The sequence below is a fragment of the Myxocyprinus asiaticus genome, chromosome 37, assembly GCF_019703515.2.
Source record: "Myxocyprinus asiaticus isolate MX2 ecotype Aquarium Trade chromosome 37, UBuf_Myxa_2, whole genome shotgun sequence".
NCBI lineage: Eukaryota > Metazoa > Chordata > Actinopteri > Cypriniformes > Catostomidae > Myxocyprinus > Myxocyprinus asiaticus.
In genome coordinates this window covers 42,092,478-42,115,972 of record NC_059380.1, presented here as the reverse complement: position 1 = coordinate 42,115,972, position 23,495 = coordinate 42,092,478, and the positions used below count along the sequence as shown (strand labels likewise).

Below are 23,495 nucleotides of genomic sequence, written 5' to 3'. Positions count from 1 at the left end.
TTTATTGTTTTATTGTACATCCGATGAAACACAGTACATCTGAACAATCTTTTCTCTGTTCAGATGTTTCGAGAGTGCCGATCACATCGAATGACAAACAAACTTCAATCTGCACAAACATATTTACAAAGCCATTAGACAAATGAACCGGCTGCATTTCCTGTTTAAAACCATCATTTAATTAGATTCATTAGTTGATGTGAGCTGCACATCAAACATCTCTATGAGACATTCACAAAAAATATTCAACTGTAAATTTGATTTTATAACTTGAAATTTGGACTATTTTGACTTTTAAACTTCCATTTTTTACTATTTCTTGCCATTGCGATTTTTTTTAACTTGAAATTTGGACTATTTTGCGCAACTTCGACTTTTTAACTTCTAATTTCGACTTTATTTCTCGCAATTGTTACTTTATAGCTAAAGCTTGTGTGGGCAAGTGTAAAATTCTTACGTATTGTGCATTACTGTGTTTGTTGAACTTTATCATTCGCAATTGCAAGTTAGCTACAAACAAACAAACAAACACAACTCTTGAAAACCATTCCAGACTGGTGACGTCAATCAGAAACTAAATCAGATCGGTTATTCAAGGTTAAAATCAAACTCGTTTTGTCTGATAGAATAAACACACAGAACAAATCATCATGTACAAAACTGCCATGTTTTCAGGACTATATAGTGATTCTTTATCAACAGACACATAAATGTTGTTTAATAATTTGATCATGTGATTCAGATGGATTCAGAGGTTAAGATCTCTCTGAGTGAGTAAAATCATTCAGCATCTTGAAGGTCGACTGCATTAGCAAGGGGATATTACGCCTTAAGCTAAAGGAACTATTAAAAGAATATATGCAGTCTAACTGGGTGACAATCAAACTGCTAAAACCAGATAGAGGGAATAAAATAAACCAGCAGCAGGACAGATGCCCACACCACTCCAATCTATCCTACATTTCTGAACTCTAAACATTGAGTCAGCCGTGATTCATAGCAGTTCTTAACAGTTTAAAGGAGGTAAATCGCTCTCAAATCTCAGGACATGCCGGACTGTTGTGCTGCAATAGTGACTGTGATACAGTGTACACACACATAGTCTGTGCTTTAAATGAAAACAGGATTCCATCCAACTATTTTTATGGAAATTTTGAAATTGCACATAAGAAATCCTGAATGGATCCATGATTGATTTACAAATAAACTCTAAAGTTAGCTTTAAAGTTTATGCTATAGGACGAAGTGGATTTTCTGGAGTTTCGCATTATTAATAAATGCGCATTAAGGTGATAGAAACGGTTTATTCACATAAACAAAGACATGTTATGACTATTTGATTATTGTTTCTGCTCCTTTTCAGGATTTCAAAGATTTCTTCAATTTCAATAGTGTTTCAATTCTTCAAACATAGTGCTGGTTAGTCGGAAATACTTCACCCACAGCTCGTCGTTAAAGGGTTAGTTCACCCACAAAAATTACAATTCTCTCATTATTTACTCATCCTCATGATATTCCAGGTGTGTTTGACTTTCTTTCTTCAGCAGAACATATTTGAAGTAAAATAGAGAAATATCTCAGCTCAGTAGGTCCTTAAAATGCAAGTGAATGGAGATTTCTCTTTTGAAGCTCCAAAAATCACAGACAGTCATCATAAACATCATCCATATGACTCCAGCTCTAAAACAACATGATCAATTTTGGTGTGAAAAAGATCAATATTTAAGTACTTTTTAACTATAAAGCCGCAAAATCGTCCAATGCATTTCAGCACCAAAGGAAATGAACAATGACAAAAACAAAGACACACACTGTATATCTATTAGACTATGAACAAAACTGACTGACTGTTCCACAGAGATCAGACGTGGTTGACAAACGTTAACTGCACATACGCTGAAGGAATCAATTCAATTTACTAACATAGCACGTGCTTCACTTTGGGCGCTAAACCTTCCCTGTGAGCGCAAGCTCCTAAGGCAGAATGTGCGACTAAATTGGACTTACCAAATTTATTCTCCATTCTATCAAATCCTTTCAAGGCAAGTCAGTCCAGTCTTTGGTGATCTTTGGAACGCTCTCAGGCCACTATTTTTCTATGTAAACAAGTGGTATACAAGTGCAGCTCCTATCTACTTGAATGGGGAAAGACTGAAATCTCCAAAACAGTTGGTCAAGATTATGATCAAAGAAAACATTTCAAATCAGCAGTAAAATCTGATGACACTAGTATCATAAATTGTGCTCCTTTAGCTCAGATCACACTTAAAAACACTATTTTCAGGCTGCTTCAGCACGCTGTCGAGTTGACTGACAGGCAGACACACAGTTAGGGTTTAGGGTTAGTGTGAACTATGAACACATTTATATGAGGATTATCTGAGATAAAAAAAGCATGAACTGAACAACAGCTCCACCTGCTGGTACATACTAACACAACATGAAGAAAACTCGCAGATTGAATGTTATTTTCACTGCATTTAATGTGCACATAAAAAACTCAAACAAATGCAGATTAAAACTGTACACAGTATCTACTGCAAAATAAACCAGGTACAAAATCAGATGCTTCATCTACAGCACTTCAAAGAAAAAAAGAATTTCTGTTCGATGAAACAAGAACAAAGAGTAAGATGTTCAGTCGATTTATTCTGGACTCTCACTTCCTGCAGGACTCCGTGAGAGTGAACGACTGAAACACAAAAAAACAACGAATTAGCATTTTTGTGACTGGATTGTGTTCAAACTCACAAACACACAAACACAGTGATGTGAAACAGTGAAACTTCTGTATCTTCATGTGAGGAAGTACCTGTTTCTGAGGTGAACTGGAGATTTGGAGCAGCTGAGATATAAATAAACCAGGATGGAGGTCGGTGGTTTTTCTCATTTAAAGGGACAGTTCACCCATAAATGAAAATTCTGTCATCATTTACTCACCCTCATGCTATCCCAGATGTGTATGACTTTCTTTCTTCTGCAGAACACAAATGAATATTTTTAGAAAAATATTTCAGCTCTGGAGGTCCATAAAACGCAATTGAATGATGACCAGAAATTTGAAGCTCCAAAAAAGCACATAAAGAAAACATAAAAGTAATACATACGACTCCAGTGGTTTCAGAAGCGATCTTCAGTCAATCTCCACTGCAAACTTTCATTTTCACATTCTTCTTCTGTTTTTGGTGATTCACAATTTTTGTGCATAACGCCTCATACTGGGCAGGGAGAATAGTTATTAGCAAAAATATGACTTAAATATTGATCTGTATTTCACCCACTCCTATCATATCACTTCAGAAGACATGGATTAAACAACTGGAGTCTTATGGGTTACTTTTATGCTGCCTTTATGTGCTTTATGGAGCTTCAAAGTTCTGGTCACCATTCACTTGCATTGTATGGACCTACAGAGCTGAAATATTCTTCTAAAAATCTTCATTTGTGTTCAGCAGAAGAAAGAAAGTCATACACATCTGGGATGACATGAGGGTGAGGAGAATTTTCATTTTTGGGTGAACTGTGCCTTTAAGAATTATTTAAGATTATTTGAGCTATATTAGATCACAGTATAAACAGCACAACTTTCATTTGGTAATGCTCAAAGTCTTTCATGCATGTCAGATTAATATATTTTTTACACAGGATAACATACTGTTTTAATGTCTGATGAGGTTTTGGACTATTAAACTCCATTTGTGATTACCGCATAAGAATATTTAAAAATCATTCAAATTTCCTAATGAATCACAAACCACTGCCAAACTACTCTTTTAAAAATGTAGTTAACTTCTTTGTTTTAAAATCTTGTAGCATAGCTAACTACATTGAAGCTATTTAAAGGACATATTACAGATCAATGACAACTGGATTATAATACTGCATATATAATAAAATATAATACTGCATTCAGAAGAACAGAATTCAACATTACCTGAATTCAATGTTTATTTAAATTAAAATTACAATTAACCATGGCTTTACTAGTCATGGTAACTACAATATTACTATAGTACAACCACGGGTAACTTTCATAAGAGTTAAACAAATAAAATTAAAGAAATTCCAATTATTACAATGAAATTTGATCAATTTAAAAAAATAAATTGAACATAAATTTATACTTAAAATATACTATTAAAACTAGACAACACCTTATTTTATATGAATACATCAAAATATTGTAAGAAACAGCAACAATAAACTACATTTTTTGCTTAAAAAAACAAGGCAAAGTCCCTTTAAGTCTGCACGGAACTCAAGTGAATCGGTGAATCATATATGTGAAATATTTATTTTACAGGAATAGTTCAAAAGAATTGACTCACTAAAATGAATCAGAGTTCGATTTTCTGATGCATCATGATATTCATCTGAACTACCTCAATACCGATTCTTAAATCCCAAGATTGATCTTTTACTCTATGTGCAACCATCTACTACACTGAGAGAAAATCTCTCACATATGCAACCAAATTTCATGCTATATGACTAAAAATGTGTGATTCTCCACCGGCTGGTAAATCTTGAGATTTCAATCAGCAGAGATTGAGTAGTATAGTGAAGAAGTTCAGCAGTGATTGAGTAGTATAGTGATGAAGAAGTTTAGCAGTGATTGAGTAGTATAGTGATGAAGTTCAGCAGTGATTGAGTAGTATAGTGATGTAGAAGTTCAGCAGTGATTGAGTAGTATAGTGATGTAGAAGTTCAGCAGTGATTGAGTAGTATAGTGATGTAGAAGTTCAGCAGTGATTGAGTAGTATAGTGATGTAGAAGTTCAGCAGTGATTGAGTAGTATAGTGATGTAGAAGTTCAGCAGTGATTGAGTAGTATAGTGATGAAGTTCAGCAGTGATTGAGTAGTATAGTGATGAAGAAGTTCAGCAGTGATTGAGTAGTATAGTGATGTAGAAGTTCAGCAGTGATTGAGTAGTATAGTGATGTAGAAGTTCAGCAGTGATTGAGTAGTATAGTGATGAAGAAGTTCAGCAGTGATTGAGTAGTATAGTGGTGTAGAAGTTCAGCAGTGATTGAGAAGTATAGTGATGAAGAAGTTCAGCAGTGATTAAGTAGTATAGTGATGAAGAAGTTCAGCAGTGATTGAGTAGTATAGTGATGTAGAAGTTCAGCAGTGATTGAGTAGTATAGTGATGAAGTTCAGCAGTGATTGAGTAGTATAGTGATGTAGAAGTTCAGCAGTGATTGAGTAGTATAGTGATGATGAAGTTCAGCAGTGATTGAGTAGTATAGTGATGATGAAGTTCAGCAGTGATTGAGTAGTATAGTGATGAAGTTCATCAGTGATTGAGTAGTATAGTGAAGTTCAGCAGTGATTGAGTAGTATAGTGATGTAGAAGTTCAGCAGTGATTGAGTAGTATAGTGATGAAGTTCAGCAGTGATTGAGTAGTATAGTGGTGTAGAAGTTCAGCAGTGATTGAGTAGTATAGTGATGAAGTTCAGCAGTGATTGAGTAGTATAGTGGTGTAGAAGTTCAGCAGTGATTGAGAAGTATAGTGATGAAGAAGTTCAGCAGTGATTGAGTAGTATAGTGATGAAGTTCAGCAGAGATTGAGTAGTATAGTGATGAAGAAGTTCAGCAGTGATTGAGTAGTATAGTGATGAAGAAGTTCAGCATTGATTGAGTAGTATAGTGATGAAGTTCAGCAGTGATTGAGTAGTATAGTGATGAAGTTCAGCAGTGATTGAGTAGTATATTGATGAAGAAGTTCAGCAGTGATTGAGTAGTATTGTGATGTAGAAGTTCAGCAGTGATTGAGTAGTATAGTGATGAAGTTCAGCAGTGATTGAGTAGTATTGTGATGTAGAAGTTCAGCAGTGATTGAGTTGTGTAGTGGAGATGAAGTTCAGCAGGGACTGAGTAGTATAGTGGTGTAGAAGTTCAGCAGTGATTGAGAAGTATGGTGATGAAGAAGTTTAGCAGTGATTGAGTAGTATAGTGATGAAGTTCAGCAGTGATTGAGTAGTATAGTGGTGTAGAAGTTCAGCAGTGATTGAGAAGTATAGTGATGAAGAAGTTCAGCAGTGATTGAGTAGTATAGTGATGAAGAAGTTCAGCAGTGATTGAGTAGTATAGTGATGAAGAAGTTCAGCAGTGATTGAGTAGTATAGTGATGAAGTTCAGCAGTGATTGAGTAGTATAGTGATGAAGTTCAGCAGTGATGGAGTAGTATAGTGATGAAGTTCAGCAGTGATTGAGTAGTATATTGATGAAGAAGTTCAGCAGTGATTGAGTAGTACTGTGATGTAGAAGTTCAGCAGTGATTGAGTAGTATAGTGATGAAGTTCAGCAGTGATTGAGTAGTATTGTGATGTAGAAGTTCAGCAGTGATTGAGTTGTGTAGTGGAGATGAAGTTCAGCAGGGACTGAGTAGTATAGTGGTGTAGAAGTTCAGCAGTGATTGAGAAGTATAGTGATGAAGAAGTTTAGCAGTGATTGAGTAGTATAGTGATGAAGTTCAGCAGTGATTGAGTAGTATAGTGGTGTAGAAGTTCAGCAGTGATTGAGAAGTATAGTGATGAAGTTCAGCAGTGATTGAGTAGTATTGTGATGTAGAAGTTCAGCAGTGATTGAGTTGTGTAGTGGAGATGAAGTTCAGCAGGGACTGAGTAGTATAGTGGTGTAGAAGTTCAGCAGTGATTGAGAAGTATAGTGATGAAGAAGTTTAGCAGTGATTGAGTAGTATAGTGATGAAGTTCAGCAGTGATTGAGTAGTACAGTGATGAAGAAGTTCAGCAGTGATTGAGTAGTATAGTGATGAAGAAGTTCAGCAGTGATTGAGTAGTATAGTGATGAAGAAGTTCAGCAATGATTGAGTAGTATAGTGATGAAGTTCAGCAGTGATTGAGTAGTACAGTGATGTAGAAGTTCAGCAGTGATTGAGTAGTATAGTGATGAAAAAGTTCAGCAGTGACTGAGTATTATAGTGATGAAGTTCAGCAGTGATTGAGTAGTATAGTGATGAAGTTCAGCAGTGATTGAGTAGTATAATGTTGAAGTTCAGCAGTGATTGATAAGTATAGTAGTGAAGTTCAGCAGTGATTGAGTAGTATTGTGATGTAGAAGTTCAGCAGTGATTGAGTTGTGTAGTGGAGATGAAGTTCAGCAGGGACTGAGTAGTATAGTGATATAGAAGTTCAGCAGGGATTGAGTAGTATAGTGATGAAGAAGTTCAGCAGTGATTGAGTAGTATAGTGATGAAGAAGTTCAGCATTGATTGAGTAGTATAGTGATGAAGTTCAGCAGTGATTGAGTAGTATAGTGATGAAGTTCAGCAGTGATTGAGTAGTATATTGATGTAGAAGTTCAGCAGTGATTGAGTTGTGTAGTGGAGATGAAGTTCAGCAGGGACAGAGTAGTATAGTGATGAAGTTCAGCAGTGATTGAGCAATATAGTGAAGAATTTCAGCAGTGATTGAGTAGTATAGTGATGAAGTTCAGCAGTGATTGAGTAGTATAGTGATGAAGTTCAGCAGTGATTGAGTAGTATAGTGATGAAGTTCAGCAGTGATTGAGTAGTATAGTGGTGTAGAAGTTCAGCAGTGATTGAGTAGTATAGTGGTGTAGAAGTTCAGCAGTGATTGAGAAGTATAGTGATGAAGTTCAGCAGTGATTGAGTAGTATAGTGATGAAGTTCAGCAGTGATTGAGTAGTATAGTGATGTAGAAGTTCAGCAGTGATTGAGTAGTATAGTGATGAAGAAGTTCAGCAGTGATTGAGTAGTATAGTGATGAAGTTCAGCAGTGATTGAGTAGTATAGTGATGAAGTTCAGCAGTGATTGAGTAGTATAGTTGTGTAGAAGTTCAGCAGTGATTGAGTAGTATAGTGGTGTAGAAGTTCAGCAGTGATTGAGAAGTATAGTGGTGTAGAAGTTCAGCAGTGATTGAGAAGTATAGTGATGAAGTTCAGCAGTGATTGAGTAGTATAGTGATGAAGTTCAGCAGTGATTGAGTAGTATAGTGATGTAGAAGTTCAGCAGTGATTGAGTAGTATAGTGATGAAGAAGTTCAGCAGTGATTGAGTAGTATAGTGATGTAGAAGTTCAGCAGTGATTGAGTAGTATAGTGATGATGAAGTTCAGCAGAGATTGAGTAGTATAGTGATGAAGAAGTTCAGCAGTGATTGAGTAGTATAGTGATGAAGAAGTTCAGCAGTGATTGAGTAGTATAGTGATGAAGAAGTTCAGCAGTGATTGAGTAGTATAGTGATGAAGAAGTTCAGCAGTGATTGAGTAGTATAGTGATGATGAAGTTCAGCAGTGATTGAGTAGTATAGTGATGAAGAAGTTCAGCAGTGATTGAGTAGTATATTGATGTAGAAGTTCAGCAGTGATTGAGTTGTGTAGTGGAGATGAAGTTCAGCAGGGACAGAGTAGTATAGTGATGAAGTTCAGCAGTGATTGAGCAATATAGTGAAGAATTTCAGCAGTGATTGAGTAGTATAGTGATGAAGTTCAGCAGTGATTGAGTAGTATAGTGATGAAGTTCAGCAGTGATTGAGTAGTATAGTGATGAAGTTCAGCAGTGATTGAGTAGTATAGTGGTGTAGAAGTTCAGCAGTGATTGAGTAGTATAGTGGTGTAGAAGTTCAGCAGTGATTGAGAAGTATAGTGATGAAGTTCAGCAGTGATTGAGTAGTATAGTGATGAAGTTCAGCAGTGATTGAGTAGTATAGTGATGAAGTTCAGCAGTGATTGAGTAGTATAGTGATGAAGAAGTTCAGCAGTGATTGAGTAGTATAGTGATGAAGTTCAGCAGTGATTGAGTAGTATAGTGATGAAGTTCAGCAGTGATTGAGTAGTATAGTGGTGTAGAAGTTCAGCAGTGATTGAGTAGTATAGTGGTGTAGAAGTTCAGCAGTGATTGAGTAGTATAGTGGTGTAGAAGTTCAGCAGTGATTGAGAAGTATAGTGATGAAGTTCAGCAGTGATTGAGTAGTATAGTGATGAAGTTCAGCAGTGATTGAGTAGTATAGTGATGTAGAAGTTCAGTAGTGATTGAGTAGTATAGTGATGAAGAAGTTCAGCAGTGATTGAGTAGTATAGTGATGTAGAAGTTCAGCAGTGATTGAGTAGTATAGTGATGATGAAGTTCAGCAGAGATTGAGTAGTATAGTGATGAAGAAGTTCAGCAGTGATTGAGTAGTATAGTGATGAAGAAGTTCAGCAGTGATTGAGTAGTATAGTGATGAAGAAGATCAGTAGTGATTGAGTAGTGTAGTGATGAAGAAGTTCAGCAGTGATTGAGTAGTATAGTGATGATGAAGTTCAGCAGTGATTGAGTAGTATAGTGATGATGAAGTTCTGCAGTGATTGAGTAGTATAGTGATGATGAAGTTCAGCAGTGATTGAGTAGTGTAGTGATGATGAAGTTCAGCAGTGATTGAGTAGTATAGTGATGAAGTTCAGCAGTGATTGAGTAGTATAGTGATGTAGAAGTTCAGTAGTGATTGAGAGGTATAGTGATGAAGAAGTTCAGCAGTGATTGAGTAGTATAGTGATGAAGAAGTTCAGCAGTGATTGAGTAGTATAGTGGTGTAGAAGTTCAGCAGTGATTGAGTAGTATAGTGATGAAGTTCAGCAGTGATTGAGTAGTATAGTGGTGTAGAAGTTCAGCAGTGATTGAGAAGTATAGTGATGAAGAAGTTCAGCAGTGATTGAGTAGTATAGTGATGAAGAAGTTCAGCATTGATTGAGTAGTATAGTGATGAAGTTCAGCAGTGATTGAGTAGTATAGTGATGAAGAAGTTCAGCAGTGATTGAGTAGCATAGTGATGAAGAAGTTCAGCATTGATTGAGTAGTATAGTGATGAAGTTCAGCAGTGATTGAGTAGTATAGTGATGAAGTTCAGCAGTGATTGAGTAGTATATTGATGAAGAAGTTCAGCAGTGATTGAGTAGTATTGTGATGTAGAAGTTCAGCAGTGATTGAGTAGTATAGTGATGAAGTTCAGCAGTGATTGAGTAGTATAGTGATGAAGAAGTTCAGCAGTGATTGAGTAGTATAGTGATGAAGAAGTTCAGCATTGATTGAGTAGTATAGTGATGAAGTTCAGCAGTGATTGAGTAGTATAGTGATGAAGTTCAGCAGTGATTGAGTAGTATTGTGATGTAGAAGTTCAGCAGTGATTGAGTTGTGTAGTGGAGATGAAGTTCAGCAGGGACTGAGTAGTATAGTGGTGTAGAAGTTCAGCAGTGATTGAGAAGTATAGTGATGAAGAAGTTTAGCAGTGATTGAGTAGTATAGTGATGAAGTTCAGCAGTGATTGAGTAGTATAGTGATGTAGAAGTTCAGCAGTGATTGAGTAGTATAGTGATGTAGAAGTTCAGCAGTGATTGAGTAGTATAGTGATGTAGAAGTTCAGCAGTGATTGAGTAGTATAGTGATGTAGAAGTTCAGCAGTGATTGAGTAGTATAGTGATGAAGTTCAGCAGTGATTGAGTAGTATAGTGATGAAGAAGTTCAGCAGTGATTGAGTAGTATAGTGATGTAGAAGTTCAGCAGTGATTGAGTAGTATAGTGATGAAGTTCAGCAGTGATTGAGTAGTATAGTGATGAAGAAGTTCAGCAGTGATTGAGTAGTATAGTGGTGTAGAAGTTCAGCAGTGATTGAGAAGTATAGTGATGAAGAAGTTCAGCAGTGATTGAGTAGTATAGTGATGAAGAAGTTCAGCAGTGATTGAGTAGTATAGTGATGTAGAAGTTCAGCAGTGATTGAGTAGTATAGTGGTGTAGAAGTTCAGCAGTGATTGAGTAGTATAGTGATGAAGAAGTTCAGCAGTGATTGAGTAGTATAGTGATGTAGAAGTTCAGCAGTGATTGAGTAGTATAGTGGTGTAGAAGTTCAGCAGTGATTGAGTAGTATAGTGGTGTAGAAGTTCAGCAGTGATTGAGAAGTATAGTGATGAAGTTCAGCAGTGATTGAGTAGTATAGTGATGAAGTTCAGCAGTGATTGAGTAGTATAGTGATGTAGAAGTTCAGTAGTGATTGAGTAGTATAGTGATGAAGAAGTTCAGCAGTGATTGAGTAGTATAGTGATGTAGAAGTTCAGCAGTGATTGAGTAGTATAGTGATGATGAAGTTCAGCAGAGATTGAGTAGTATAGTGATGAAGAAGTTCAGCAGTGATTGAGTAGTATAGTGATGAAGAAGTTCAGCAGTGATTGAGTAGTATAGTGATGAAGAAGATCAGTAGTGATTGAGTAGTATAGTGATGAAGAAGTTCAGCAGTGATTGAGTAGTATAGTGATGATGAAGTTCAGCAGTGATTGAGTAGTATAGTGATGAAGAAGTTCAGCAGTGATTGAGTAGTATATTGATGTAGAAGTTCAGCAGTGATTGAGTTGTGTAGTGGAGATGAAGTTCAGCAGGGACAGAGTAGTATAGTGATGAAGTTCAGCAGTGATTGAGCAATATAGTGAAGAATTTCAGCAGTGATTGAGTAGTATAGTGATGAAGTTCAGCAGTGATTGAGTAGTATAGTGATGAAGTTCAGCAGTGATTGAGTAGTATAGTGATGAAGTTCAGCAGTGATTGAGTAGTATAGTGGTGTAGAAGTTCAGCAGTGATTGAGTAGTATAGTGGTGTAGAAGTTCAGCAGTGATTGAGAAGTATAGTGATGAAGTTCAGCAGTGATTGAGTAGTATAGTGATGAAGTTCAGCAGTGATTGAGTAGTATAGTGATGAAGAAGTTCAGCAGTGATTGAGTAGTATAGTGATGAAGAAGTTCAGCAGTGATTGAGTAGTATAGTGATGAAGTTCAGCAGTGATTGAGTAGTATAGTGATGAAGTTCAGCAGTGATTGAGTAGTATAGTGGTGTAGAAGTTCAGCAGTGATTGAGTAGTATAGTGGTGTAGAAGTTCAGCAGTGATTGAGAAGTATAGTGGTGTAGAAGTTCAGCAGTGATTGAGAAGTATAGTGATGAAGTTCAGCAGTGATTGAGTAGTATAGTGATGAAGTTCAGCAGTGATTGAGTAGTATAGTGATGTAGAAGTTCAGTAGTGATTGAGTAGTATAGTGATGAAGAAGTTCAGCAGTGATTGAGTAGTATAGTGATGTAGAAGTTCAGCAGTGATTGAGTAGTATAGTGATGATGAAGTTCAGCAGAGATTGAGTAGTATAGTGATGAAGAAGTTCAGCAGTGATTGAGTAGTATAGTGATGAAGAAGTTCAGCAGTGATTGAGTAGTATAGTGATGAAGAAGATCAGTAGTGATTGAGTAGTATAGTGATGATGAAGTTCAGCAGTGATTGAGTAGTATAGTGATGATGAAGTTCAGCAGTGATTGAGTAGTATAGTGATGATGAAGTTCAGCAGTGATTGAGTAGTATAGTGATGATGAAGTTCAGCAGTGATTGAGTAGTATAGTGATGAAGAAGTTCAGCAGTGATTGAGTAGTATAGTGATGATGAAGTTCAGCAGTGATTGAGTAGTATAGTGATGAAGTTCAGCAGTGATTGAGTAGTATAGTGATGTAGAAGTTCAGCAGTGATTGAGTAGTATAGTGATGAAGTTCAGCAGTGATTGAGTAGTATAGTGATGAAGTTCAGCAGTGATTGAGTAGTATAGTGGTGTAGAAGTTCAGCAGTGATTGAGTAGTATAGTGATGAAGTTCAGCAGTGATTGAGTAGTATAGTGGTGTAGAAGTTCAGCAGTGATTGAGAAGTATAGTGATGAAGAAGTTCAGCAGTGATTGAGTAGTATAGTGATGAAGAAGTTCAGCATTGATTGAGTAGTATAGTGATGAAGTTCAGCAGTGATTGAGTAGTATAGTGATGAAGAAGTTCAGCAGTGATTGAGTAGCATAGTGATGAAGAAGTTCAGCATTGATTGAGTAGTATAGTGATGAAGTTCAGCAGTGATTGAGTAGTATAGTGATGAAGTTCAGCAGTGATTGAGTAGTATATTGATGAAGAAGTTCAGCAGTGATTGAGTAGTATTGTGATGTAGAAGTTCAGCAGTGATTGAGTAGTATAGTGATGAAGTTCAGCAGTGATTGAGTAGTATAGTGATGAAGAAGTTCAGCAGTGATTGAGTAGTATAGTGATGAAGAAGTTCAGCATTGATTGAGTAGTATAGTGATGAAGTTCAGCAGTGATTGAGTAGTATAGTGATGAAGTTCAGCAGTGATTGAGTAGTATTGTGATGTAGAAGTTCAGCAGTGATTGAGTTGTGTAGTGGAGATGAAGTTCAGCAGGGACTGAATAGTATAGTGGTGTAGAAGTTCAGCAGTGATTGAGAAGTATAGTGATGAAGAAGTTTAGCAGTGATTGAGTAGTATAGTGATGAAGTTCAGCAGTGATTGAGTAGTATAGTGATGTAGAAGTTCAGCAGTGATTGAGTAGTATAGTGATGTAGAAGTTCAGCAGTGATTGAGTAGTATAGTGATGTAGAAGTTCAGCAGTGATTGAGTAGTATAGTGATGTAGAAGTTCAGCAGTGATTGAGTAGTATAGTGATGAAGTTCAGCAGTGATTGAGTAGTATAGTGATGAAGAAGTTCAGCAGTGATTGAGTAGTATAGTGATGTAGAAGTTCAGCAGTGATTGAGTAGTATAGTGATGAAGTTCAGCAGTGATTGAGTAGTATAGTGATGAAGAAGTTCAGCAGTGATTGAGTAGTATAGTGGTGTAGAAGTTCAGCAGTGATTGAGAAGTATAGTGATGAAGAAGTTCAGCAGTGATTGAGTAGTATAGTGATGAAGAAGTTCAGCAGTGATTGAGTAGTATAGTGATGTAGAAGTTCAGCAGTGATTGAGTAGTATAGTGATGTAGAAGTTCAGCAGTGATTGAGTAGTATAGTGATGAAGAAGTTCAGCAGTGATTGAGTAGTATAGTGATGTAGAAGTTCAGCAGTGATTGAGTAGTATAGTGATGTAGAAGTTCAGCAGTGATTGAGTAGTATAGTGATGAAGAAGTTCAGCAGTGATTGAGTAGTATAGTGATGATGAAGTTCAGCAGAGATTGAGTAGTATAGTGATGAAGTTCAGCAGAGATTGAGTAGTATAGTGATGATGAAGTTCAGCAGTGATTGAGTAGTATAGTGATGAAGTTCAGCAGTGATTGAGTAGTATAGTGAAGTTCAGCAGTGATTGAGTAGTATAGTGATGTAGAAGTTCAGCAGTGATTGAGTAGTATAGTGATGAAGTTCAGCAGTGATTGAGTAGTATAGTGGTGTAGAAGTTCAGCAGTGATTGAGTAGTATAGTGATGAAGTTCAGCAGTGATTGAGTAGTATAGTGGTGTAGAAGTTCAGCAGTGATTGAGAAGTATAGTGATGAAGAAGTTCAGCAGTGATTGAGTAGTATAGTGATGAAGTTCAGCAGAGATTGAGTAGTATAGTGATGAAGAAGTTCAGCAGTGATTGAGTAGTATAGTGATGAAGAAGTTCAGCATTGATTGAGTAGTATAGTGATGAAGTTCAGCAGTGATTGAGTAGTATAGTGATGAAGTTCAGCAGTGATTGAGTAGTATATTGATGAAGAAGTTCAGCAGTGATTGAGTAGTATTGTGATGTAGAAGTTCAGCAGTGATTGAGTAGTATAGTGATGAAGTTCAGCAGTGATTGAGTAGTATTGTGATGTAGAAGTTCAGCAGTGATTGAGTTGTGTAGTGGAGATGAAGTTCAGCAGGGACTGAGTAGTATAGTGGTGTAGAAGTTCAGCAGTGATTGAGAAGTATGGTGATGAAGAAGTTTAGCAGTGATTGAGTAGTATAGTGATGAAGTTCAGCAGTGATTGAGTAGTATAGTGGTGTAGAAGTTCAGCAGTGATTGAGAAGTATAGTGATGAAGAAGTTCAGCAGTGATTGAGTAGTATAGTGATGAAGAAGTTCAGCAGTGATTGAGTAGTATAGTGATGAAGAAGTTCAGCAGTGATTGAGTAGTATAGTGATGAAGTTCAGCAGTGATTGAGTAGTATAGTGATGAAGTTCAGCAGTGATGGAGTAGTATAGTGATGAAGTTCAGCAGTGATTGAGTAGTATATTGATGAAGAAGTTCAGCAGTGATTGAGTAGTACTGTGATGTAGAAGTTCAGCAGTGATTGAGTAGTATAGTGATGAAGTTCAGCAGTGATTGAGTAGTATTGTGATGTAGAAGTTCAGCAGTGATTGAGTTGTGTAGTGGAGATGAAGTTCAGCAGGGACTGAGTAGTATAGTGGTGTAGAAGTTCAGCAGTGATTGAGAAGTATAGTGATGAAGAAGTTTAGCAGTGATTGAGTAGTATAGTGATGAAGTTCAGCAGTGATTGAGTAGTATAGTGATGAAGAAGTTCAGCAGTGATTGAGTAGTATAGTGATGAAGAAGTTCAGCAGTGATTGAGTAGTATAGTGATGAAGAAGTTCAGCATTGATTGAGTAGTATAGTGATGAAGTTCAGCAGTGATTGAGTAGTACAGTGATGTAGAAGTTCAGCAGTGATTGAGTAGTATAGTGATGAAAAAGTTCAGCAGTGACTGAGTATTATAGTGATGAAGTTCAGCAGTGATTGAGTATTACAGTGATGAAGAAGTTCAGCAGTGATTGAGTAGTATAGTGATGAAGTTCAGCAGTGATTGAGTAGTATAATGTTGAAGTTCAGCAGTGATTGATAAGTATAGTGGTGAAGTTCAGCAGTGATTGAGTAGTATTGTGATGTAGAAGTTCAGCAGTGATTGAGTTGTGTAGTGGAGATGAAGTTCAGCAGGGACTGAGTAGTATAGTGATATAGAAGTTCAGCAGGGATTGAGTAGTATAGTGATGAAGAAGTTCAGCAGTGATTGAGTAGTATAGTGATGAAGAAGTTCAGCATTGATTGAGTAGTATAGTGATGAAGTTCAGCAGTGATTGAGTAGTATAGTGAAGTTCAGCAGTGATTGAGTAGTATATTGATGTAGAAGTTCAGCAGTGATTGAGTTGTGTAGTGGAGATGAAGTTCAGCAGGGACAGAGTAGTATAGTGATGAAGTTCAGCAGAGATTGAGTAGTATAGTGATGATGAAGTTCAGCAGTGATTGAGTAGTATAGTGATGAAGAAGTTCAGCAGTGATTGAGTAGTATAGTGATGAAGAAGTTCAGCAGTGATTGAGTAGTATAGTGATGTAGAAGTTCAGCAGTGATTGAGTAGTATAGTGATGAAGTTCAGCAGTGATTGAGTAGTATAGTGATGTAGAAGTTCAGCAGTGATTGAGTAGTATAGTGATGTAGAAGTTCAGCAGTGATTGAGTAGTATAGTGGTGTAGAAGTTCAGCAGTGATTGAGAAGTATAGTGATGAAGAAGTTCAGCAGTGATTGAGTAGTATAGTGATGAAGTTCAGCAGTGATTGAGTAGTATAGTGATGAAGAAGTTCAGCAGTGATTGAGTAGTATAGTGATGAAGAAGTTCAGCAGTGATTGAGTAGTATAGTGATGAAGTTCAGCAGTGATTGAGTAGTATAGTGATGAAGTTCAGCAGTGATTGAGTAGTATAGTGATGAAGAAGTTCAGCAGTGATTGAGTAGTATAGTGATGTAGAAGTTCAGCAGTGATTGAGTAGTATAGTGATGAAGTTCAGCAGTGATTGAGTAGTATTGTGATGTAGAAGTTCAGCAGTGATTGAGTTGTGTAGTGGAGATGAAGTTCAGCAGGGATTGAGTAGTATAGTGGTGTAGAAGTTCAGCAGTGATTGAGTAGTATAGTGATGAAGAAGTTTAGCAGTGATTGAGTAGTATAGTGATGAAGTTCAGCAGTGATTGAGTAGTATAGTGGTGTAGAAGTTCAGCAGAGATTGAGAAGTATAGTGATGAAGTAGTTCAGCAGTGATTGAGTAGTATAGTGATGAAGAAGTTCAGCAGTGATTGAGTAGTATAGTGATGAAGAAGTTCAGCTGTGATTGAGTAGTATAGTGATGAAGTTCAGCAGTGATTGAGTAGTATAGTGATGAAGTTCAGCAGTGATTGAGTAGTATATTGATGAAGAAGTTCAGCAGTGATTGAGTAGTATATTGATGAAGAAGTTCAGCAGTGATTGAGTAGTACTGTGATGTAGAAGTTCAGCAGTGATTGAGTAGTATAGTGATGAAGTTCAGCAGTGATTGAGTAGTATTGTGATGTAGAAGTTCAGCAGTGATTGAGTTGTGTAGTGGAGATGAAGTTCAGCAGGGACTGAGTAGTATAGTGGTGTAGAAGTTCAGCAGTGATTGAGAAGTATAGTGATGAAGAAGTTTAGCAGTGATTGAGTAGTATAGTGATGAAGTTCAGCAGTGATTGAGTAGTATAGTGGTGTAGAAGTTCAGCAGTGATTGAGAAGTATAGTGATGAAGAAGTTCAGCAGTGATTGAGTAGTATAGTGATGAAGTTCAGCAGAGATTGAGTAGTATAGTGATGAAGAAGTTCAGCAGTGATTGAGTAGTATAGTGATGAAGAAGTTCAGCATTGATTGAGTAGTATAGTGATGAAGTTCAGCAGTGATTGAGTAGTATAGTGATGAAGTTCAGCAGTGATTGAGTAGTATATTGATGAAGAAGTTCAGCAGTGATTGAGTAGTATTGTGATGTAGAAGTTCAGCAGTGATTGAGTAGTATAGTGATGAAGTTCAGCAGTGATTGAGTAGTATTGTGATGTAGAAGTTCAGCAGTGATTGAGTTGTGTAGTGGAGATGAAGTTCAGCAGGGACTGAGTAGTATAGTGGTGTAGAAGTTCAGCAGTGATTGAGAAGTATGGTGATGAAGAAGTTTAGCAGTGATTGAGTAGTATAGTGATGAAGTTCAGCAGTGATTGAGTAGTATAGTGGTGTAGAAGTTCAGCAGTGATTGAGAAGTATAGTGATGAAGAAGTTCAGCAGTGATTGAGTAGTATAGTGATGAAGTTCAGCAGTGATTGAGTAGTATAGTGATGAAGTTCAGCAGTGATTGAGTAGTATATTGATGAAGAATTTCAGCAGTGATTGAGTAGTATTGTGATGTAGAAGTTCAGCAGTGATTGAGTAGTATAGTGATGAAGTTCAGCAGTGATTGAGTAGTATTGTGATGTAGAAGTTCAGCAGTGATTGAGTTGTGTAGTGGAGATGAAGTTCAGCAGGGACTGAGTAGTATAGTTGTGTAGAAGTTCAGCAGTGATTGAGAAGTATGGTGATGAAGAAGTTTAGCAGTGATTGAGTAGTATAGTGATGAAGTTCAGCAGTGATTGAGTAGTATAGTGGTGTAGAAGTTCAGCAGAGATTGAGAAGTATAGTGATGAAGTAGTTCAGCAGTGATTGAGTAGTATAGTGATGAAGAAGTTCAGCAGTGATTGAGTAGTATAGTGATGAAGAAGTTCAGCTGTGATTGAGTAGTATAGTGATGAAGTTCAGCAGTGATTGAGTAGTATAGTGATGAAGTTCAGCAGTGATTGAGTAGTATATTGATGAAGAAGTTCAGCAGTGATTGAGTAGTATATTGATGAAGAAGTTCAGCAGTGATTGAGTAGTACTGTGATGTAGAAGTTCAGCAGTGATTGAGTAGTATAGTGATGAAGTTCAGCAGTGATTGAGTAGTATTGTGATGTAGAAGTTCAGCAGTGATTGAGTTGTGTAGTGGAGATGAAGTTCAGCAGGGACTGAGTAGTATAGTGGTGTAGAAGTTCAGCAGTGATTGAGAAGTATAGTGATGAAGAAGTTTAGCAGTGATTGAGTAGTATAGTGATGAAGTTCAGCAGTGATTGAGTAGTATAGTGGTGTAGAAGTTCAGCAGTGATTGAGAAGTATAGTGATGAAGAAGTTCAGCAGTGATTGAGTAGTATAGTGATGAAGTTCAGCAGAGATTGAGTAGTATAGTGATGAAGAAGTTCAGCAGTGATTGAGTAGTATAGTGATGAAGAAGTTCAGCATTGATTGAGTAGTATAGTGATGAAGTTCAGCAGTGATTGAGTAGTATAGTGATGAAGTTCAGCAGTGATTGAGTAGTATATTGATGAAGAAGTTCAGCAGTGATTGAGTAGTATTGTGATGTAGAAGTTCAGCAGTGATTGAGTAGTATAGTGATGAAGTTCAGCAGTGATTGAGTAGTATTGTGATGTAGAAGTTCAGCAGTGATTGAGTTGTGTAGTGGAGATGAAGTTCAGCAGGGACTGAGTAGTATAGTGGTGTAGAAGTTCAGCAGTGATTGAGAAGTATGGTGATGAAGAAGTTTAGCAGTGATTGAGTAGTATAGTGATGAAGTTCAGCAGTGATTGAGTAGTATAGTGGTGTAGAAGTTCAGCAGTGATTGAGAAGTATAGTGATGAAGAAGTTCAGCAGTGATTGAGTAGTATAGTGATGAAGAAGTTCAGCAGTGATTGAGTAGTATAGTGATGAAGAAGTTCAGCTGTGATTGAGTAGTATAGTGATGAAGTTCAGCAGTGATTGTGTAGTATAGTGATGAAGTTCAGCAGTGATGGAGTAGTATAGTGATGAAGTTCAGCAGTGATTGAGTAGTATATTGATGAAGAAGTTCAGCAGTGATTGAGTAGTATAGTGATGAAGTTCAGCAGTGATTGAGTAGTATTGTGATGTAGAAGTTCAGCAGTGATTGAGTTGTGTAGTGGAGATGAAGTTCAGCAGGGACTGAGTAGTATAGTGGTGTAGAAGTTCAGCAGTGATTGAGAAGTATAGTGATGAAGAAGTTTAGCAGTGATTGAGTAGTATAGTGATGAAGTTCAGCAGTGATTAAGTAGTATAGTGGTGTAGAAGTTCAGCAGTGATTGAGAAGTATAGTGATGAAGTTCAGCAGTGATTGAGTAGTATTGTGATGTAGAAGTTCAGCAGTGATTGAGTTGTGTAGTGGAGATGAAGTTCAGCAGGGACTGAGTAGTATAGTGGTGTAAAAGTACAGCAGTGATTGAGAAGTATAGTGATGAAGAAGTTTAGCAGTGATTGAGTAGTATAGTGACGAAGTTCAGCAGTGATTGAGTAGTATAGTGATGAAGAAGTTCAGCAGTGATTGAGTAGTATAGTGATGAAGAAGTTCAGCAGTGATTGAGTAGTATAGTGATGAAGAAGTTCAGCATTGATTGAGTAGTATAGTGATGAAGTTCAGCAGTGATTGAGTAGTACAGTGATGTAGAAGTTCAGCAGTGATTGAGTAGTATAGTGATGAAAAAGTTCAGCAGTGACTGAGTATTATAGTGATGAAGTTCAGCAGTGATTGAGTATTACAGTGATGAAGAAGTTCAGCAGTGATTGAGTAGTATAGTGATGAAGTTCAGCAGTGATTGAGTAGTATTGTGATGTAGAAGTTCAGCAGTGATTGAGTTGTGTAGTGGAGATGAAGTTCAGCAGGGACTGAGTAGTATAGTGATATAGAAGTTCAGCAGGGATTGAGTAGTATAGTGATGAAGAAGTTCAGCAGTGATTGAGTAGTATAGTGATGAAGTTCAGCAGTGATTGAGTAGTATATTGATGTAGAAATTCAGCAGTGATTGAGTTGTGTAGTGGAGATGAAGTTCAGCAGGGATAGAGTAGTATAGTGATGAAGTTCAGCAGTGATTGAGAAATATAGTGAAGAATTTCAGCAGTGATTGAGTAGTATAGTGATGAAGTTCAGCAGTGATTGAGTAGTATAGTGATGAAGTTCAGCAGTGATTGAGTAGTATAGTGATGAAGTTCAGCAGTGATTGAGTAGTATAGTGGTGTAGAAGTTCAGCAGTGATTGAGTAGTATAGTGGTGTAGAAGTTCAGCAGTGATTGAGAAGTATAGTGATGAAGTTCAGCAGTGATTGAGTAGTATAGTGATGAAGTTCAGCAGTGATTGAGTAGTATAGTGATGTAGAAGTTCAGTAGTGATTGAGTAGTATAGTGATGAAGAAGTTCAGCAGTGATTGAGTAGTATAGTGATGAAGTTCAGCAGTGATTGAGTAGTATAGTGATGAAGTTCAGCAGTGATTGAGTAGTATAGTGGTGTAGAAGTTCAGCAGTGATTGAGTAGTATAGTGGTGTAGAAGTTCAGCAGTGATTGAGTAGTATAGTGGTGTAGAAGTTCAGCAGTGATTGAGAAGTATAGTGATGAAGTTCAGCAGTGATTGAGTAGTATAGTGATGAAGTTCAGCAGTGATTGAGTAGTATAGTGATGTAGAAGTTAAGTAGTGATTGAGTAGTATAGTGATGAAGAAGTTCAGCAGTGATTGAGTAGTATAGTGATGTAGAAGTTCAGCAGTGATTGAGTAGTATAGTGATGATGAAGTTCAGCAGAGATTGAGTAGTATAGTGATGAAGAAGTTCAGCAGTGATTGAGTAGTATAGTGATGAAGAAGTTCAGCAGTGATTGAGTAGTATAGTGATGATGAAGTTCTGCAGTGATTGAGTAGTATAGTGATGATGAAGTTCAGCAGTGATTGAGTAGTGTAGTGATGATGAAGTTCAGCAGTGATTGAGTAGTATAGTGATGAAGTCCAGCAGTGATTGAGTAGTATAGTGATGTAGAAGTTCAGTAGTGATTGAGTAGTATAGTGATGAAGAAGTTCAGCAGTGATTGAGTAGTATAGTGATGAAGAAGTTCAGCAGTGATTGAGTAGTATAGTGGTGTAGAAGTTCAGCAGTGATTGAGTAGTATAGTGATGAAGAAGTTCAGCAGTGATTGAGTAGTATAGTGATGAAGAAGTTCAGCATTGATTGAGTAGTATAGTGATGAAGTTCAGCAGTGATTGAGTAGTACAGTGATGAAGTTCAGCAGTGATTGAGTAGTATAGTGATGAAGTTCAGCAGTGATTGAGTAGTATATTGATGAAGAACTTCAGCAGTGATTGAGTAGTATTGTGATGTAGAAGTTCAGCAGTGATTGAGTAGTATAGTGATGAAGTTCAGCAGTGATTGAGTAGTATAGTGATGAAGAAGTTCAGCATTGATTGAGTAGTATAGTGATGAAGTTCAGCAGTGATTGAGTAGTATAGTGATGAAGTTCAGCAGTGATTGAGTAGTATATTGATGAAGAAGTTCAGCAGTGATTGAGTAGTATTGTGATGTAGAAGTTCAGCAGTGATTGAGTAGTATAGTGATGAAGTTCAGCAGTGATTGAGTAGTATAGTGATGAAGAAGTTCAGCATTGATTGAGAAGTATAGTGATGAAGTTCAGCAGTGATGGAGTAGTATAGTGATGAAGTTCAGCAGTGATTGAGTAGTATATTGATGAAGAAGTTCAGCAGTGATTGAGTAGTACTGTGATGTAGAAGTTCAGCAGTGATTGAGTAGTATAGTGATGAAGTTCAGCAGTGATTGAGTAGTATATTGATGTAGAAGTTCAGCAGTGATTGAGTTGTGTAGTGGAGATGAAGTTCAGCAGGAACAGAGTAGTATAGTGATGAAGTTCAGCAGTGATTGAGAAATATAGTGAAGAATTTCAGCAGTGATTGAGTAGTATAGTGATGAAGTTCAGCAGTGATTGAGTAGTATATTGATGAAGTTCAGCAGTGATTGAGCAGTATAGTGAATAAGTTCAGCAGTGATTGAGTAGTATAGTGGTGTAGAAGTTCAGCAGTGATTGAGTAGTATAGTGGTGTAGAAGTTCAGCAGTGATTGAGAAGTATAGTGATGAAGTTCAGCAGTGATTGAGTAGTATAGTGATGAAGTTCAGCAGTGATTGAGTAGTATAGTGATGTAGAAGTTCAGTAGTGATTGAGTAGTATAGTGATGAAGAAGTTCAGCAGTGATTGAGTAGTATAGTGATGAAGTTCAGCAGTGATTGAGTAGTATAGTGATGAAGTTCAGCAGTGATTGAGTAGTATAGTGATGAAGAAGTTCAGCAGTGATTGAGTAGTATAGTGATGAAGAAGTTCAGCAGTGATTGAGTAGTATAGTGGTGTAGAAGTTCAGCAGTGATTGAGTAGTATAGTGATGAAGAAGTTCAGCAGTGATTGAGTAGTATAGTGATGAAGAAGTTCAGCATTGATTGAGTAGTATAGTGATGAAGTTCAGCAGTGATTGAGTAGTACAGTGATGAAGTTCAGCAGTGATTGAGTAGTATAGTGATGAAGTTCAGCAGTGATTGAGTAGTATATTGATGAAGAAGTTCAGCAGTGATTGAGTAGTATTGTGATGTAGAAGTTCAGCAGTGATTGAGTAGTATAGTGATGAAGTTCAGCAGTGATTGAGTAGTATAGTGATGAAGAAGTTCAGCATTGATTGAGTAGTATAGTGATGAAGTTCAGCAGTGATTGAGTAGTATAGTGATGAAGTTCAGCAGTGATTGAGTAGTATATTGATGAAGAAGTTCAGCAGTGATTGAGTAGTATTGTGATGTAGAAGTTCAGCAGTGATTGAGTAGTATAGTGATGAAGTTCAGCAGTGATTGAGTAGTATAGTGATGAAGAAGTTCAGCATTGATTGAGTAGTATAGTGATGAAGTTCAGCAGTGATGGAGTAGTATAGTGATGAAGTTCAGCAGTGATTGAGTAGTATATTGATGAAGAAGTTCAGCAGTGATTGAGTAGTACTGTGATGTAGAAGTTCAGCAGTGATTGAGTAGTATAGTGATGAAGTTCAGCAGTGATTGAGTAGTATTGTGATGTAGAAGTTCAGCA

At 37.0% G+C, this 23,495-nt stretch overlaps 1 pseudogene; it reads right to left on the bottom strand.

Moving 5' to 3' along the window:
- Positions 1 to 2,019: 2,019 nt before the first annotated feature.
- LOC127428080 (serine/arginine-rich splicing factor 7-like) overlaps positions 2,020 to 23,495 on the bottom strand; it is a 42,115-nt pseudogene continuing 20,639 nt past the window's right edge.